The sequence below is a fragment of the Leopardus geoffroyi genome, chromosome A3, assembly GCF_018350155.1.
Source record: "Leopardus geoffroyi isolate Oge1 chromosome A3, O.geoffroyi_Oge1_pat1.0, whole genome shotgun sequence".
NCBI lineage: Eukaryota > Metazoa > Chordata > Mammalia > Carnivora > Felidae > Leopardus > Leopardus geoffroyi.
In genome coordinates this window covers 35,128,297-35,144,538 of record NC_059336.1, presented here as the reverse complement: position 1 = coordinate 35,144,538, position 16,242 = coordinate 35,128,297, and the positions used below count along the sequence as shown (strand labels likewise).

Here is a 16,242-nt window from a genome sequence, read left to right as displayed (position 1 = left end):
TCAGTAAACATAGTTTATAGGAAGCAACATCCCTGGACGCTGGGACTAGTAAACACATAAAATGATCTAGAAAGAGATCAAAAAGAGTTCATCCTCTCCCCCACCCCCCACCCACTAGGGTGACCAAACAATACAGTTAAGGGCTCTTCGACTTGACTGTATATCAGAATCTCTTGGAGACCTTGTTAGAACAAAGACTTCTGAACCCCACCCCAAGAGCTTCTGATCCAGTAGGTCTGGAGTGGAGCCTGATAATTTGCATTTCTGGCAAGTTCCCAGGTGATTCTAATGCCGCTGGCCCGAGAACCACACTTGAAAACCACTGCTAAATGCTCTAGTCTTTTGGACCAGTGAAAATTCTGGAACAGCCTTACCCATGAATAAAGCAAAAAGGGGTCTAATTTATTTCACTAGCTGTGCTATCAGCACCAACAACAATAAGAAAGGTCAAAAAGGAAAATGTTCACAATTCTTGGAAAAGATGGACAAATTGTTCCTGCTTCAGATACCTTTGTATATGAATGGGTTTTTCCTCAATTCTTAGGTTACTAAGCAGCTTATTTCTGACATTAATTTTGCCAAGCTCTTATCAGCAAAAGCGGATATTATACTATGCTCTGCTGATAAATGGCAGTGTTGCAAGTTCAAAATGTACATCACTTTCTATTGTCAGATGAAAAAGACAAAGATACAAGAATTGTGAGGGAGGGACCAGAGGGTGAAAAGAAGAAACTACATGAAAGGGGGGGGGGGGACCACAAATCACAACAGAATGAGAAATTCCCCAAGGGAAAAAGACTAGAGTTGGAGAGATTAATAGTCAAGGGACCAGGGAGGGGAGAAACAGCTTAATGAGTGTGAAGTTTGTTCTACAGATGAAAAGAAAACCACAATGTGAAAATACACTTGAAATAAAAACAGAAGAAAAGTCAAGCGAAGAGAGAAAGAAGAGCTATTTTTAAAAATTATTCAACATTTATAAGTTAAGATATACCAACATCAGGGAAAATATTTCCATCTTATTTGTTGGATAAATATCTAATTCCAGGTTAACAGAAATCAATTGCAGTTGTCCAACACTTTAGAGGTGACAGCCTGAAGGGTGACAGCTGTGTCCCTGGGAGGAAGGGGTAGACTTAGGGTATGGTAGGCAGAATGATGGCTCTGTGAAGAAGCCCACATCCTAATTCTTGGAACCTATGAATATGTTACTTACATGGCAACAAGGACCTCAAAAACATGATTAAGTTAAGGGTCTTGAGGTGAGTGGGCCCAATGTCATCACAAGGGCTCTCACAAATGGTAGAGGGAAGCAGGAGAATTAAAGGAGATAGGACAATGGAAGCAGAGGCCAGAGTGACACGGTCTTGAGCTACTATGGAATGTGAGTAGCTTCCAGAAGCTGGAGAAGGTAATGAATTCTCCCCTAGAGTCTCCATAAACAACACAGCCCTGCAGGCCAGTTTTAGACTTCTGGTCTCTAGAACTCTAAGATGATACATCTGTGTTGTTTTAAGCCACTAATTCATGGCAATTTGTTACAGCAGCAACAAGAAACTAATACAAAAATCTTGAGTTCAACCCAGCCTCCCCAAGAGTACATGCCTCCTCTAATGGAGGGAACACAAGTCCCAGTTTTGCCAGGTTCCCTAATTTGTTAGGACATGCAGAAAATTTGTTGGCATAAAGTTACAACTAGTAACACCGTGTAGGACAAAGTGTGACCTCAACATTGATTGTCATTGGTTTTTGAGGCAGGGAGATACATCCAATCATGTGACACAGCTAGACAAAAGACTAAGAAGATGGATAAGCCAGTAAGTCTTTTCTGGCTCAGTGCTTCTCTTCAGACCCCAACCACATCAAAGCATGTCCACACAAACAGCTCAGCTGCTGATAGAACCCCTACATTTCAGACCAGAATACACAAAGCAAAGTGTATAACATTCTCTGCTCCCAAGTCATTCAGAAGCTGAACTTCAGAGTTCGATTTTTCTTACATTCTAGATTCAATAGGGCCTAACTGCTCTACAGAGTCATTCTGGAAAATTATCTTAGAAAAATAATTTGTTCTTCGCAGATGAAAGGAATTATTAAAGGGGTGAATGTTTAATATATTTTTTAATGTATTTATTTTGAAAGAGAGCACATGTGCACAAGTGAGCAGGGCAAAGGGGCAGAGAGAGAGGGAGAGAGAATCACATGCAGGCTCCACACGGTCAGCATGGAGCCCAACACGGGGTTCAAACTCGCAAACCATGTGATCATGACCTGGGCCGAAATCAAGACTCAGATGCTTAATGGGGGCACCCATGCACCCCAAATAATATGCACCCCAAAAGGGGTGAATGTTGAAACTATTACTGAAATATGGCCAACTACATGGTAACTTAAAAATGAAGATAAAAAGAAACAAAATGCCAAATGATTTTGCCTCAAAATAATCCTTCTATGAATTCTAAGTTGATAGGAAAGAGGAAAAATGAAGTTAATCACATTCATGGAGACAAGTGGCCTCTCAATATTCAATCAGCCAACAATACTTACTGAGTGAAGGCTCTCCAAAACACTAAACAAGAAAAGGTGAAAAGGTAGAAAATGTAAAAGAAACGTTAAGAGAGGGCTCTTGCACAGAGGAATTTACATCATTAAGACAAGGCTAATATATACCATAATTAGTGAGCAATTATCTGCCCTGAAGAATGATGCCAAAAGGTTTTTAAGTCAATACAATAGGTCCTCACAGAATGGAGGAACAGGCAGACATTTGACGTGAGAAAAGCTTCAAGATGGTTGGGCTTCATGCTGACCCTTCAAGAACAGGTAGGATGCACGTAGAAAAAGGGGAAGATACCCCACTCAACAGAAAGGAGTTTGTTGACTGCTCTCCTGTCCTAGAAGCTTCAACTTTTAATTGAAGGTTAAAATATAATAAAAACTTGCATAAATGGCAGCCTTTTTTGGGAGGATGAGCATATCATAAATGCAGGAGTTCTGCAGGATTGGAGACATGATCACTGATATTTCTATTTCAGAGGGAAGGGTATTATTAGAGGGGGGAAACTTCCCCCACCATTTCCCACAATTCTCTACCTTGTCACACGTTTGTACAAGTTATACACACACACACACACACACACTCCACCCCCACCCCCCCACCCACCTCTTACTTAGGTATTTCATCTTACGATATAATTGAAGTCTCCTACTGGGGGAAAGCTGCTTAGATTTAGAAGCTGAATTTATTTTTCTTAAAACATGGCTCTGAGTTATTTTATCAGTACTAACTTCAGCAAGTGTTTGCCAAAATTACTCCTGTCCTTTCATCTCTGAAAGGAGCAACAATAAATTAAGTAGCTTGGAAAACAATAGAGTAAGCATGTGTATAGGGATTGTTTTTTCCAGCCTAGTTAACTTTACATAGATAGTTAACTTTCTGTATTCTCCCTAATGATATATAGCCAGTCTCTGGTTTAAATTTGTTTTTTTCAAATTTTTTAATGCTTATTTTGAGAGAAAAAGGGAAAAACTGAGCAAGAGGAGAGAGGGAGAGATGGTGGGAAGAGGCAAGGGGAGAGAGGGGAAAAGCGGGGGAGAGGGGAGGGGAGAGATAGAGACAGACCCACTGAGACTCCAGGCTCTGAGCTGTCTGCACTGAGCCCAACGTGGGGCTCAAACTCCTGAACTGGGAGATCATGACCTGAGCCAAAGTCAGATGCTTAACTGACTGGGCCACCCAGGTGCCACTGGTTTAAATTTTTGAATAGATAACTGTTGAGTATTTGTTCAATTTGGTTCTAAGGGTCATATATTGTGCTTTTAAAAACTTCTGGGATATTTTATTGCATTCCTTTACAAGCAAGAAAACAAACTTCCTATTAAATGATGTACCTTTAAAAAAAATCACTATAAATTTCTATCGAGTATTCTGGGGCAAGACTGTAAAAAAAAAAAAAAAAGCTTCTGAGCACCTACCATATCATATCTCTAACTCAGTTTTACTCTGGGTTTTTAGAGCCAAAAACAGTCGAATAAACCCATTGCTTATAGTTCACTATTCACTGAAAAGGCAAAATATGCCTAAATGTAAGTAACAGTTGAAGAAGCTACATGGCCTTTCAGAACATGAGTCACATGCTCCATTAAAGTGTGTTACAGTGACTAATGTGAATGAAAAAATAAAAAATGGAACTTTTAAGGCACTTTAAAAGAATTCCATTTGAATACTTTATAGTCCCTGAACAACTTTATGAACTCATTCATTTTGACCATACCCTTTCTGCTAGGCTACTTTCGGGTACATATTAAAACACCACTTCTTTGTCACCAAAGACACTGTGGGGTGTTTTTTTGCTTCCTAGTTACAGGTCATTCTGAGAACCTGGCATTTCAAGCAAGTTGCCATCTGGACAGTGGAGGTTTTACACAGCTCTGTGTATCCACATCAGCATGGATCCAGATCAATCCTGTCCTTCGTGAAGTATTGGGGGTGAAGCAGACACAAGAGCATACAAAAATGGAACATCAGGAGTTAAGACGGTCCTGGGAACAAAGCTTTCTGTTCCAGATACAGGCTTCCAGTTATGGAATGAGTAAGTCATGGGGATGAAAGGTACAGGAAACGTAGGGAATATGGTCAGAGAGACTGTAATAGTGTTGCATGGTGACCGACGGTAGCTTCACTTGTGGGGAGCACGGCATCATGTACAGAGGTGAACCGCTATGTTGTGCACCTGAAACTAATGCAACATTGTATGTCAACTATACTCAAAAAGGTAAAATAAAAATGCCTCTAGATTTGGGAGGGAAAAAAAAAGAGTGAACCAACATCTATCAGGCTTAGTGAGGAGGTAAATATATCCTCAAATAAAATCTTCACAGCAAACAGCTGGCCAGAGAAATTAAGTGTGTTGACCCAAAGAATCTTAGAATATGGTTACCTCCAGATTTCCACATCTCAATTTATATATTCTCACCAACCATGTTGTATAATGTTAGAAGAATCAACCAAGTCATTGGGAAATAATTCGTGCCAAGTAAAAACCGGATACTCTAATTTACTGTTGTTAAAACTTTAATTTTTTATCAGAAATAGCACCATGAGTTAGTCTAAATAAGCTAAATATTAACTTATTAGAAAGTGTTATACAATCTATATTTCAAAGTAGGAAAGTGTGTATGAAGTAAAATTGATCAAAGTGTAGTCTGAAAAAAATAAACTGATCAACAATCACTTATTTGATCAAGGAATTCTTTTGTGGGGGAAGAGTCACAAAAGCACAAACAAGCTGAGAAAGCACATGAGGAACTTTCTCAGTGACAGTAATGTTCTGTATCCTGCCAGGGATTGATTTATACAGGTGTATGCATTTGTCAAAGCTCAACTTATATACAATTAAGAATATGTGCATTTCATCTTAAGTTAATTTCACATAAAAATATTGAGCTCTAGTTGAAATAAACATGTTGAAATATGCAAACCGATGCCTGTAGTTTGTTTTTAAAGGCACCAAAATTAAGACAGTGAGATGGATCAGGGAAAGGTAGATGGGTATGTGAGGATATAAAATATTAATGGTGGAATATAGGTGAACAGAGTTCTACATTGTAAAACTCCAATTACCAAATGTGTGACATTCTCCTTTAAAACACTGAAGAAAATGGGGAAGGAATCACTGAAGAATACAAACTATCACACTGCCACCCCACTGCCCACTCTCTTCAAGAGTTTACATGGTATCTAGGACACAGGAAGAACATTTAAGTTGAAAATTCAAAGCACAAATATAACAAGCTGAGACATGGAAGCTGTTTTAAACATACACATACACACACACCTGCCTGAAACTGGTTGATTACATGGGAAAATTGTGTGTTGAGTGCAAGAGAAGTAGCTACCCGCAGTTTCTAGATCTAAAATCAGCAAGGCGCATCTGGCTGGCTCAGTCAGTGGAGAATGCGGATTCCGGGGTTGTGAGTTCATACCCCGAGCTGAGTGTGGGGGATTATTGAAAAAAAAAAAAAAAAAATCAAGGCACCCGGGAGGCTCAGTAGGTTCAGCATCTGACCTCGGCTCATGATCTCACGGTTCGTGGGTTCAAGCCCCACATTGGGCTCTGTGCTGACAGGTCAGAACCTAGAGCCTGCTTCAGATTCTGTCTCCCTCTCTGCCCCTCCCTGACTCACTCTGTCTCTCTCTCTCTCCCAAAAATAAGCATTAAAATTTTTTTAATAAAATAAAATCTTAAAAATTAAAAAAGAAAATCAGTGAGCTGAAGTAGGGCAGCTACAAGCCAGGCTGTGCAGAAGATGCTGTCAGAAGACCCAGGTCCAAGACATGAGTCAAACCCAAGGCAGTAAAAGGCTCCTAATGGGTGGGAAGTGGCAGCAGAAGAAGCAGAGGAGGTGTGGGTAGTGGCAGCAGAGCAGAGAAAGAGGTTTGTACTGAAGGGGCAAGGGGCAGGGCTGCAGGCGACCAGGAGTCCCAGGAAGGAACTGCTACAGCAGCTCATGGCAGGTTACAATGCCCCACGTTCCTTCCAGAGAAACGAGTAGGTCACACATCACTTACATCATCTATGAAGGGGCCAGTGTCTACAGTTCGTCAATTCACCTCCATCACATGCTCAGTTATTGGCTTTGCAAACTGATCAGCTGGTGCTGACTAGACCATGTCTAATATGTTAAAAATAACCACCTGAGTAGGTATTGATACTGAGGCTCCTCACCAGGCAAAGTGTGGTCGCTGAACCCAGAGCATTAGCAACACCTGGGGGCTTGTTAGAACTACAAAATCTCAGGCCTCATCCCACACCTGCTGTTAGAATTTACCATTTAACCCAATCACAGGTGATTCATATTCACATTCAAGTGTGAGAAGCAGGGAGCGAGCTTACAACCCTGCAGACCAAGCCTTGATAACTCAAAGCTTCTCAATAGTTTTTGTTTTGCGGGGATGGGAGGGGAGAGGGGAGAGAGGACACGCACGCAGGGGAGAGCACAGGGCAAGGGAGAGAGAGAATCTTAAGCAGCCTCCACACACAGCATGGGCCCGACCCCATGACCCTGGGATCATGACAAGACCTGAAATCAAGAGTCCCGACACTTAACTGACTGAGCCACCCAGGCACCCCTCAATAGCAGAGCTTTAACTTCAGACACAGAAGACAGGTACAGGCAAATAGGTGAGTAGTAAACCCTGGACACTGGTCTCCTGTAAGCACCTTCCTCCGACAACGGCCCCTCTTTGGGAGGCTTCAGTCCTAGCCTGCACCTGTGCAGCACAACCACCTCCAGCCCCAAACATGCCCCCCCCCACCCACCCCCACCAAGTCTATCAAAATGAAACACAGTTGAACCAGTTTTGAACATCTGGCCAGGTTTCATATCCTGCAATATTCTGCCTGTCTCTGGAGAGTGGATCACTTTGCATGTAATTGCTGTTCAATAGAAGAAGCGTATAAAGGGTTTTCTCCAACAGGTAACAATCAAGAGTACAGGCAGCTGTCTGTTCCAACAGTAAGAGCCAGCTGTGAAAGTTCTTCAATCCCCTTAAAAATAGCCACAGAAGGTCACATTTTATTCATGTACACATCTGTCTAAAATTGATTTTAATGATGTTTTATTTCAATCATTATAATAAAGACTGTTTAATGCTCATATCTGTGGCTCGTCATGGTTCACACAAAGCTAAAGGTTTCACCTTTTTTCATAGTGACAGGTCTTTAAAGGTACTAAAACATCCCTGACAAAATAAAGTACACAAACATGAAGTATTTTTCTAAAGCTATCAGAAGCCAGTTCTTCTGTGCTAACTGCAAGTTTTATACTTCGCCATCACTCCTTTGTCCCTGAATACGGGTCATCACAGGAAAATGGTTTTTAAAAAGACCGTCACCAAACACATAAACCAAATCTGAAGTTATTAATTTCCATTCTATTACTTCAGGAAGGAATTTTACATAGTGTCTGATTAACCTTCCAAGACAATGGATCAGTACATTTCCAGTAGGTACAAAGTAAATTTTCATCCTCGCTTATTTAAGAAGAGACTTTCAAAAACAATCATTCTGCCTACCTTAATACAGTTGAACCAAAAAAGTGGAAATCCAAACATAGTATTGTAATAGGTCCTATAGTCTTATTGCTAATTGCAAAAAATAAAAATCAATTAACTTTGTAGCAATTTATGCATGATGGAAAAAATTCAGTGTTCAACACTCTGTGCTTTATTGCATCATACTGAAGTATTCACAGAAAATATTTAAGAGACTGGTTAAAAAAATTTTTTTGCTAGACTTTTTTAGAGTAGTTTTAGATTCGTAGTAAAACTGGATGAAAGGTAGAGATTTCCCATATTCCCCCTGCCCCCACATACGTAATTTTTAAAACAGATTTGCAAAATGCTAAATGACACAGAAAAATACTACCAATCAAATCATATGAGAAATGCCCTACTGAAAAATCTACTTGAGTTACAGTTAGATTTAGGGAATTTTTTTAAAGAGACAATAAATCCGTATCTAATGGCAGAATTACCGTAAGACAGTGTCTAATACACTTTGTCTTAATTTTGTCTTGGGTTTCTCCGTTATTAGAAAGTCTGAAGAAAAAAAAATAATAAATAAAACAATCTTCATAAAAAAGTTTGAGTGGTGTGAGAAATTTAAAGACAACAGTATTTTCTTTTCTACCACTACCCCTTCAGGGACCATGAAAGCAAAATTGTGGTAGCCCTTCTACAAGCTATTTAAAAAAAAAAAAAAAAAGCAAACTTACCCAAAACTACCCCCCTTTGTAAATCTTAACTGCCACTCATACAGCCATTTTTCAGTATGTTCTCTTACCTGAAAAGGAGAGAGTAGGATTTAGACTTCACCCAGTCAGAAACAGGCTCTCGAGAGTATGCCTGATGCAGGCTGAGAAGTGCAGGGACGACCACTCTTTTTAGGATAAGCTCACTCTTTCCAGAAGGGAAAAAGGGGGGCAAGACGCTGGGGATGAGCAAGCTCCCGCACCAGCAAACGAACGTTAACAAGACTGGTCCTCTCCGCAGAGTCCCACCCCTTGGCCACAAAGTGAGAGGCCAGGCGAACAGTGCCCACAGCCACAACAAAATATCCAGACAGAGCGGCTAAGAGAGACGCTGTTCACCCTTCCAAGCAGAACAACAAATGCAAGCAAATGCTTTTTACAGGCATCTTGCCGAGGAGCTGCCCAGGAATGAGTAAGAGGCCCTGCACACCAGAAGTACCACTTGATCAGACGTTGGGGTTTATCAACAGGCAGGGTAAAATGTGCAACCTACCCTTGAACTCTTCCCGAAAACAAACCTTTAGGTTTTTTTCTATAAGGAAGGCCACAAAAGATTCAAGATACAAACGTTAAGGAAAGCAGAACCCAATGCCCACAATTGAGGAAATGTAGTAACTTACATGTTGCTGAGAACCTTCGTTTCCACTTCCCCATCTGGCTGCCACCTTTGCCTGTTTTCCTCCTTTATAATCCCACGGGGTTCAAGAAAGGAAATCAAACTTTTTGAACTTTCAGGTTACTAGTCATGTGGATATAAAGAAAAGAATATCCAAAGTGAGATCTGGAGATCAACTCCCTTGCCTAGATAGTGAAATAGACTTTTGTCCTCTAAATAGATCAAGAGGATTTTAATTCTACATCAGATGCTAACACATACTTATACATACGGGATTTATCCACCCTTCAGCACTAGCATGGCAATGAAAACAAAAATCAGCTTTTGCCAACATGTGCCAGAGAACATAAAACGTTTCACAAAACGACATTCCAGGGTAAAGTTTTAGGATGGTCAACCTACATGAACATCACTAGAATCCTATACTGCAGGATTTCTGAATTTTTAATATGTTCATATTCAATCTATTAAGTTTTTTGCATTGCTTCCCAAACTTACTTAATCACGAAACCCTTCGAGGGCCATTCAGAGAGAACTGTATCTCAGGAGACTAATTTGGGAAATGCGAATAACTAGATTCCACTTGCCAGTTTTTAAGCAACAAACCTGACATCATGATTAGTTTCCAAAGCACTTAGAAAAGCTATTATCAGGCTTCCCATCTATCTCAACTTGCACTATAGCTCTGAAATTACAATGTGATCCATCTCCAGATTACTTATCATCATCAGGCTAAACCTTTCTCAATGAAAGCATGTGGAATGGAAGCATACTACTATATTCAAGTTACACAGGAAAATAGGAGGTAGAGGATGGTATCTATCCTCAAGAAGCTGGACATGTTGCTTTAGACCTCGACAGTTATGATAGTGGGCACGCGGCTACACCATGGTTACCCATTTGTCCTCAAAAGTCGAATGTCAGACCTCAGATATTAACATCCAGCCAATGTATGCTACGGAGAGGGCACCCCAGGCAAAAATACTAACATCTAGCCAGGTGTAAGCATTAAAGTCACCCAAATGCAATACCAATTGCATCCCTATGTGCATAGGTCAGCCACTTTGACACACAGACTCACAAAGAGGAAAACGGAGTCATCTGCCACCAGCAGACCATGTATAAACACCTGACTCCCACTCCAAACACTTCCATTTATCTTGAATCTTAGGGTCCTGTAATCCCCACAGATCCCCAGTCTACCGCCCTCATTTGTATGAAGAAGCAGGATTTCAGGATAGAACCAAAACAGACTGGTGGTTCACAGCTGTTGCACCGAGATAATTAAGTGAACTCTGAACTGTTGTCCAACCGCCCCAGCTACTCCAGAGCACACTACTCCACACAAGCAATTTTTCCCAACTATGTCATTTTAAAGGCGAAAATCTTCCTAAAATGGGTTACATTCCTCTAATCCTTCCAGTAAGATATTGAATATGATTTTTAAATTGCCTTAATTCATATAGATTCTACCGAATAGAATTCTCTATTGAAGAGACTAATACACTGAGAAACAATTATTTTACTTAAAAAATGATTCAAAGAATACAGGATGGTGTGATGTTTAGCAAGGAGCTTAATTTCCCTGAGCCTTATTTTCTTCATCTGTAAAACAAGCAATAAAAATCACATAAAATAATAATGTCCTGAGGCTGCATGAGAATCAAAAGAAAAATACAGGGGCGCCTGGGTGGCTCGGTCGATTGAGCATCTGACTCTTGATTTCTGCTCAGGTCATGATCTCAAGGTTCGTGAGTTCGAGCCCCACATTGGGCTCCGCACTGACAGCGTAGAGCCTGCTTGAGATGGTCTCCCCCTCTCTCTGCCCCTCCCTCCCTCAAACAAATAACTTTAAAAAAAGAAAAATACAAACTCCAAAGCTCTGGACAAATTCAAGACACATATCATGCTATTACACTATCTCAAGACGTTCTTTTAGCCACTGTTTAGCAAAAACCAGGGAGCTAACCAGAGTCCCTATTTACCATGAGGAACACCCATCTGTGTCTCATTATAATAAACGGATATAGGCTGAGATGTCTTAACCATTGTGAAAGTAACACAGGTTTGTTTAATTAAACAGTTCAGCCCACAGAAGACAAAATTAAAAGTAAAAACTCCATCTTTCATATTAATTACCACCACTGCTGAGTTTTAGTATGCATTCACCTGTAATCACTTTTAGGTGGCTCATAGTCAAAACAGTTTCCTTCTAATGAATGAATCTATCCCATTTCAATTATGGTTTCTAATAACCAGGTGATCTGAATTCTACCATTTCATTTTTTCAGGCTTCCTGGTTTGATATTTTCCTTTGCTGTTCTTTTTGGAATATACTTTAAATATGAAATGGAGCCAGGCAATGATGATGTACAGCATGTTATGAAAAGGTTATAAATCTCACCACACACACATACACACAAAAATAGTATTTGAAGTGAAGGTGTTAACGACCCTTATTTTAAAAGTCATTTGACAAGACACGTATTCAAATCATCACGTAGACCTTAAACCTACACAATGGTAATATACACCAATTATGACTCATTAAAGCTGGAAAATATATACAGCCCTACTCAATAAATACAGCCATAAACAAAATTATGACTACACATGTGAAGTGTGTAAAAGGACCACAGCCCTCTGATACCTTTAACCTCTCCATTTTCTCCTTTTACGTTCAATTGACCAGTGCAATAATAAAAACACTCAAGAAAGAGGGGAGGGGAAGGTGTACACTTTATATTCCATTTTGTTTAAGTACGCTCCACACCCAGCATGGAGCCCAACGCAGGGCTTGAACTAACAACCCCAGGATCAAGACCTGAGCTGAGATCAAGATTCAAATGCTTGGGCGCCTGAGTGGCTCAGTAAGCCTCTGACTTCGCCTCAGGGCATGATCTCACAGTTCATGAGTTCAGCCCCTTAAGGAGCTGGCTCCCTGTTGTCAGGGATCCTGATCCTGTAGTCCCCCTCTCTCTGCCCTTCCCCCCACTCATGCATGTGCTCTCTCAAAAATAAATATTAAAAAAAAAAGACATTTAACCGACTGAGTCACCCAGGCACCCCTAAAGGTGTACATTTTAAACTTATACAATGTTATATGTCACTTCTATCTCAATAAATCTAGAAAATAAAGTCAGTACAGGTATAGTAACAATGCAAAAAGAAAATTATAGATCGTAATATAAAAACAACAATGTAACCAAGAGATTGGATGAAAAGATGAGAGGAAGTAGGACTGTTCATTTTTTTTTTTAATTTTCATATCTAGGAGTCAACAGATACTGTATAAAGTTAGTAAATCAATGAATATAAGGTTTGTCATTACTCACAACTGTGATAATTATCACACACACAAAAAGACAGTTTTATACACTTAAATTATAGAAAGAAAAAAAGCACGGATAACCCAAGACACAAAGAAAACCTCAAACTCTCGGAGCAAGCCCTGCTTCTGGGGAGACCCACCTGTGCCTTCAAGCTCTCTGTTCCAAGTAAGGGCTTCCTGCCTCAGCTTTGCAGAGCCCCCGCCAGTCGGGGCACTAGGGGAGCTGTGCTTGAACCTTCCTTGGAGTTGCTCCAAACATCACCAAATTTGGCAGACATGCTTTAGAGTCTGAACAATTAGGGGTTAGCCATTTCCTTCTCTCAGTAAAGATTACCCCCTCTCCACTTTTCCGTGAAGGTTTTCATCTCTGCAGTTCCAGGGAAAAGGATGAATACGTTCACCCAAATTCCCTTGAACCAGAAACCCCCACCTCCCAACTTGCTTGAAGTTTCTAATTGCTTTCTCCATTCTTTAGTTTTCCTGCCTCGCCACTGCCTCCCTCTAACCGCCTCTTCCCTTTCAAATCTCTCAGTGCCAAAATCAGCGGTGTGCTGAGCTAGGCTACACTGCCAGCAAAAGACAAGGGTGGGCCCCTCTTCCCACGTCCAGTGCTGGTGGGAGCACCTCACCATGGCAGTCTGCAGACAGTGCGAACCAAGTTTCCTGCCCCCTCCCCAGAGCCAGGTGTTAAGTGTTAACTAGCACACCACCAGAAACGCCTGGGAATTTAAAAAACAGGTTTTTTTTAGAACTGTGTGGAAAAGAATAACGTAAGAATGTTTAATGAGAACAGACTTCTATTTTGGCTTTTCTTAATGAGTTGATAGAGCGACAGCTTTACCTATTTGACACGGCCAGGTAAGCAGCCTCAACAAGGCAGAGCAGTGTTACTGGAATACCATAAAACCAGTGAACATGAATGAAGGCTGTGTTTCCAGGGTAAACAGCACTCTTTACCAATTCCCTTTAGTATATATTATACAGCATCTTTCCCCGTAGTAGCTCTAAACTGAACATTAAGCCTATTTTTTGACTCTCCGTACTAAGGACTTTAAGGAAGTATCAGCATGTTCATATCCTGGGACATAACGAAGAAGAAAACTTTTAGGTTCAGGCAGATCTGCCTCTTTCCTTTCTCCTTCCTCTCCCCAAAATCCCAACACACACACACACACACACATCACACTTCTACCTCCTTCCCCCCCCAAGTCTATTGATTAAAAAGTAAAACAATTAAAAAAAACCAATTATATAATACCACCCTTGATCCTTTCAACCTCTGTAAAGATGGAATGGAAAGCCAAGGACTCTGTATACTCAAGGTAAAGTCAACGCATTGTTCTAGGGAACAAAAGAACTTAGCAGAGAGGATTATTTTAAAGCATGGTAAGGACATGCTAACAAACACTGCCAACTCCGTCTGCCTAGACCAACCACCTACTGAATCATGAAAGAAAGGACAAAAGCAAGAAAAAAACAGTCTTTGAAGAAATAAACTAAAATTAAAGATATGAACTTTGGGGCACCTGGGTGGCTCAGTCGGTTAAGCGTCTAACTTTGGCTCAGGTCATGATCTCATGGTTCGTGGGTTTAAGCCCCCCATCAGGCTCAGTGCTGACAGCCTGGAGTCTGGAGCCTGCTTCAAATTCTGTCTGTCTGTCTCTCTCTCTCTCTCTCTCTGTCCCTCCCCTACTCCTGCGCACACTCTCTCTCTGTTCCTCCCCTACTCCTGCCCTCTCTCTCTCAAAGATAAATATTTAAAAAAAATTTTTTTTTAAAGATCATATGAACTTATATACTCACCGATGTTCCCCTCTTTGTTAACTGCAATCAACATCTTTCATGGCATCACTGGTTATCCCTATAAATGTCCTCTTTCAATATTATCAGTATCACTAAATCATAGCTAATTATCAGTAAAAATTGAAATAGTATGTTTAAAGTTAGAATGGAATCCACAAACAAAAATGCTTCCTAAGTTCTTTTGTTTATATATTTTATCCTGCTCCAAGAAAAAAATACACAAAGCATAACAGAAACACTGCCAGATATTATTCAAGACAGAGAACTTCATTTTTGTCTCACTCTTTAGAGTCAATAAAACACGATTCACTTCGCAGAACAGAGGTTGTGAACTGGCAGTGCTCTACGCCGCGAGTCAGACCTCCCTACCATCACCGTCCTGATGCTGGTAACTAACAGAGCCTGGCTTTTAAGGTAAGCTGGACAGCATCAAATGGTGGTTAAGGGTATCAGCCTGGAATCGGATACACCTGGGTTCACATCAGAGCTCTCTGATTTTGTCCAAGTTACTTATTAACCTCTCTACAGCTCTGCTTTCTCGTCTCTAAAATAGGAACAGAAATACCCACCTCACAGGGTCACTGAAAATTTTAAAATCAGAAAATCTACGACAAACACTCAGCATATCATCTGGTATATAGGAGGCACTCAACAAACTGGGATAATAAATTATTACCATCACTAATATTACTGCTTTTGCACAGCATGCCAACCACTCAGACAGCTGCCTCAAAAGTACAGTGGTTGGGGCCAGAGTTTCTGAAACTTTCACCTGCACACACAGTACCTAGGGATTCTGTTAAAAATGCAGACAGTCATTCAGGAAGTTTGCAGTGGAGCCCGAACTCTATGGTTCTAGCCAACTCCCAGGTGATGCCGATGAAGCTGGTCTGGGAACCACACTTCAAAAATTAAGGATTTGGACCACCTGGATATCCCCCTGCCCCAGCACTCCCCACCTCCATGAAAACACACAGACACACCCGGGTACAGCTTAGCTAAAATGCAAAACACTGAATCCACAATCCAACGTTACCTTCCCTATAAAAATAGAACTCTTTCCCTAAAAATGGTAAAAGCTATGAACCACTCGGGATAATTGCTAAATACAGAATACAATTATAAGAAAGGCAAGGGACTGCTTAACCTGGGGAAATCAGGCCTGGGTTCAAACTCTAGATGCACTGCACATACGAGCTCTTAGAGTGCTTTTGGATTAATTACAGATTCCTTATAAACTTCAATTTCCTTATTTGTAAAATGGGGATAATGGTATCTATAAAATATAAGACATCTCAAATAACAGTTGTCTCAAAAGTGCTTACTATTTATATGCATATCCCATGGCCTGACACATAGTAGGTGCTAAGAACGTGTCGGCTGCCTTTCTGTTCCGAACTGCACTGTTTTAATCACTTTCTAATATAATTCTGGCTTTCTTTCTGCTTTCACTCAGCTTGGGCCCTTTGACTCTCTAGCAAACTATCTGAAGACCTGCTGCTACTAAAAGTCTTTTTCATGCTATTTCAAGCTGCCAGCATTAGTAATTTCCCAAGAGAAAGAACCTTATTTCCTAGTATGTTCTACTAATCCTCGAGACTGAAGTCTGGAAGAAAACTATCTGTTTTCCACATGGCTTCCCTTTATTCTAAGTCTCACAGGCTCTTTTTTCTTGCCA

General features: G+C 40.6%; 1 protein-coding gene across 13 annotated transcripts in view; it reads right to left on the bottom strand.

Annotated features, from left to right (window-relative positions):
• PLCB4 (phospholipase C beta 4) overlaps positions 1 to 16,242 on the bottom strand; it is a 424,518-nt gene that overhangs the window by 302,131 nt on the left and 106,145 nt on the right. Inside the window, exon 1 of one of the 13 annotated variants that reach the window (XM_045445291.1) lies at positions 8,847 to 8,962. The exons of the other annotated variants lie outside the window; for them this stretch is intronic. The gene's annotated coding sequence lies outside the window, so the exon portion shown is untranslated. Of the gene's footprint in view, positions 1 to 8,846; positions 8,963 to 16,242 lie in introns of those variants that run through there. 13 annotated transcript variants of the gene reach the window in all.